We start from the raw sequence: 3,974 nt of genomic DNA, 5'->3' as shown, positions 1-3,974 counted from the left end.
CACTCCACCTCTGGGGTCATTTGGGTGGAATTGGGCGTTTTTGCCGTTTTTCTGGAACCCATTGGTCGATTTTGATGATTGACATCTCTTTTGAACCATTAGAGCCAATAGGGGAATTTCCACATACACACCAACGTTACCATTGAGAAGTGGGGGCTACGCGCACGCAGTTTGCCTAAAGCAAAACCTATCTTACGCTCTGAAATCTGAAAATGTATTGCAGATGGATTATCAGAAATAATTTCAAAGTGACAAAAACACATTGGATTAACCTATGGATTAACCTTCAGCAGCGTTTTTATCGTTTTAATACCATTGAAGACCACTTTTGACCAGACAACGACCAAGGTAAGACATATTGCCGTGTTTGCTACCTAATGCCACGTGTTGTGATGTCTGTTTTTGTTTATAATGTTGCAAGTTCTGATCATGTAGTGATGATATAGATACCTATCGATTCTGTGTATTCTCACGATGCTAATCAATATGTTGGATGTGCAGTTACGATAAGTAATAAGGGTGTTATACCATGTTTTCTGTGCTAACGGCGTTAGCATTTTTTCGCTCTGGGCTAATTCAGAGGCTCAGCGTTAGCCTTGGGGTTTTTTTTTGCAAAAAAAAAAAAAATCATCAGTTAGCTGAGTTTCTTCCCGTTACATGGATATGAATCATTCATAGTTTATTAAATCTTAAGAAGCCCTCAGACACTGTTGCTTGCAGATGTTGTGGTTTCGGACCCACCGAGGGGTCCGGGTTAAAGGTCACCTATTATGCAAAATCCACTTGTTCATGTATTTTATACATAACCTAGTGTTTATGTATATGCAACCCTTTTTGTCCTGATCCATCTCTATAAAAACCTGTTGAGCTGATCAGATTTTGGCCACTTTATGACATAACGATTTGTTGGCTTGTGTAACCATTAGCCAATCAGCAACCAAGGTAACCCCCCCCCCCCCCCACCTTATCACCTGAATCTCCTCCTAGAGCACCATTGTGTTCTTTTTGACCAAATATCTCTCAGAGGAGCTCTTTTGAAACAGGGCTGAAAGAGGGGATTATGGGATGCTGCAATTATCTGTTTGGTATTTCGAGTCAAACACTTGTTTTGTATATATCTCAGACCTATAATATATTGATGGAAAACAGTATAATAGGGGACCTTTAAGTAGATGGGCTTTAACGGTACGTCCACACGGCAGCGTTGCGTTGAAGCTTGCCGGTGGGCATGTCTGGCACGCGACCAACAACCAATCACATTCATCTCCCGCCCCGGACACACAAGCACACAGTTTGATTGGCTAGAACTTGTACTGGCATATGATTTGATTGGCTGACGCTTCCGTCGAAGCTTGAAAAGTTGAACTTTTCTCAACTTTCGAAGCGAGCAACGGAGGCAAAGTGACGCGACGGAACCACAATGCAGTTCGGCAATTCCGTTGATGCATGCAACGCTGCCGTGTGGACGTACCGTAACCGCCTTGTATTTGCCCTGTCGCGGAGGATCCCCAATAAATCCGACCAATTTGGACGACGTGGAGCTCCCCAGCGCCACCACCACGTGGAAATACTTCAGGTCCTCATCGCGGACCTGACGGCAGGCAAAGTGCTCCCAAAACTCTGGCAGTTTAATAAAAACATTGCGATCTGCCATGTTCATTAAGTCTTCGGAATCTATCTCGAAAACATCCTGGTCACCAGTGTAGAGCCGATGAATGGGAGTCGGAGGCGGTGTGTTTAATATGGAACTCCACCCTTTATTTTCAATTTACTCACACACACAAAAACGTACTAGCTGCATGCTACTGCGAAGCTGGAATATCAACAACAGGAAACCGGAACCACAAAGGTGCCACACACTAACCGGTCCATGTGGCAACACTATATCCTGTTCACCACCCACAACAATACAACGATGAATTATGTCCCTTTTACACATTTCGAATAAACTGACAAACACTGACAATTATGAAACAGACTAACTCTGCCAACAGTGACACTCTAGTTGACATTTTGCAGGTGCGTGTAGTCATTTCCAGGAAGAAGAGGGAACAGGTTTTACTGCATAACACAAAGACTAACTTGTTGGGAGAGGCAGGGTGTGGTATCTGTCCTTGCCAATGTGCAGTAAGGATGGTTAGACTTTCAACTTTGGCATTCAGTTTGAAATAGTTTAAACATTTTCAAAAATAGGATGTAGCTAGCTAGCAGCAAATTGGTGGCTCTCGTAATTTTAATTGGGATTATTATTTAACACACCATGACAGTGGCCGACCCGTGCAAACAACGGCCCATGTAAAATGTTGACATTTTGCAGGCGCTTGAAGTCATTTGCATATTTGTTCATCTTTATAATCATTTTGTGACTCCTTTTAGTTGTTTTACGTAGATCTTATTAGCCCGTCCTTGGTATCATTTTGTGAATGTTTCGCATCTCTGATTGTTTTTGCCTCTATTTCTTAGTATTTTGCATCTCTTTGTACTTACTTTGCATATCGTGGTCACTATGGGTTGTTTACATGGATTATGTGTATGTTTATTTTCATTATGTATCTCTAATTCAAGTCATTTATCGCCTGTTTGTAATCGTTTTTATGTATTTTTCAAGTCAAGAAGCCCCTGATGAAATTAAGTAGTGGGTAATTAATATCAAGTGCACAGAAAAAACTTCAGAGACTGTTGTGAAAGACAAACTTCCCCACATTTTGTTTTTGCATATGTTCAGTATACATGAAGTTGCAAAGCTTTATCAACTTTTCAAGGGAAAAACTTTCCTTCCTTAAGCCGTCTCTAATCTCAGATGACTAATTTAACAGTGTGCGAACACGCAGAATGTGACTGCTGGCGTTGAAAAGAGGATAAAGAAAGTTGAATTCTTCCTCCTGACCTGCACATGTTTGCGCTCGCAGGGCATTTGTTCTGGTTGTCAAAGTCTGAACCTCCCTCCAATTGGGTGCAGCTCGTATTAAAGAGATCAGCGTATTTGCATGTCTCCACAATGGCTGCCTCGCTCGTTTCTCTTTGTGAATATAAAGTAGACAGAACTTAAAGCTGAGAGGTTTCATTACCGAGTCTATCGCAGCCGTGCAGTTCCTGCCGCACAAATTAAATTGTGCCACTTTGTTGAACACCGCCCTCTGTTCATAACTGCGGCTTCATCTCCGTCTGCCTGCACACAAACCCCTCACTGAAGTCACGATAGACACCATGTCAATTTACATTTTTACATATTTTCTTTGCATGATATTTTACTTCTCACTTGGGTCACTTCTTTGTCGGAATCTGTAGCTGTTTTGCATCGATTCTTGGTCATTTTGCGTGAGTTTGTAACCATTTTCCATTTATTCGTGGTCATTTGTTGACGTCAATGCTAATGCTATTTCTTTTTTTGTACAATACGTTGTCTTTTTTGTATTTGTATTATTCGTTCATGCATAAATGTTTCTTCTTATTGCGTTTGGTTAGGATTCTATAAAGTCGGAACTCTTTTTCTATGTTAAATAATAATTATAATAAAATAATAGAAACTGTTTTCTTTGCTAAATAATAATAATAATAATAATAATAATAATAATAATAATAATAATAATAATAAATAATTTAAAAATTACATATTCATTTAAAAATAACTATTACAAGATAAAAGTGATAATAATAATAAAAAATAATAATGATACAAATAATAATATGAGATAATGTGCAGCAAGGCAGTCATTATTGAAAAAGAACAGACAGACTGAAGGGTGTTATTTTTTCAATAATGACCGCCTTGCTGCACATTATCCCGCTTATTACTCGGCCACATACTGAACATACTAACGACTGGACTCCCAATATTAATGGAAATTATTTTATTGCCTTGAAAATTAATAAACCCCGCTCCACGGCGCACCAACGGCTGGAGTTCCCACAACAAGTGAATTTAAAACCTGTTATTTCTTCTTCTGCTGTTCCTGTTAGTGTTTTCTCCCTGT

This window comes from Trematomus bernacchii, unplaced genomic scaffold, assembly GCF_902827165.1.
Source record: "Trematomus bernacchii unplaced genomic scaffold, fTreBer1.1, whole genome shotgun sequence".
Lineage (NCBI taxonomy): Eukaryota > Metazoa > Chordata > Actinopteri > Perciformes > Nototheniidae > Trematomus > Trematomus bernacchii.
Note: the sequence above shows the minus strand (reverse complement) of the source record.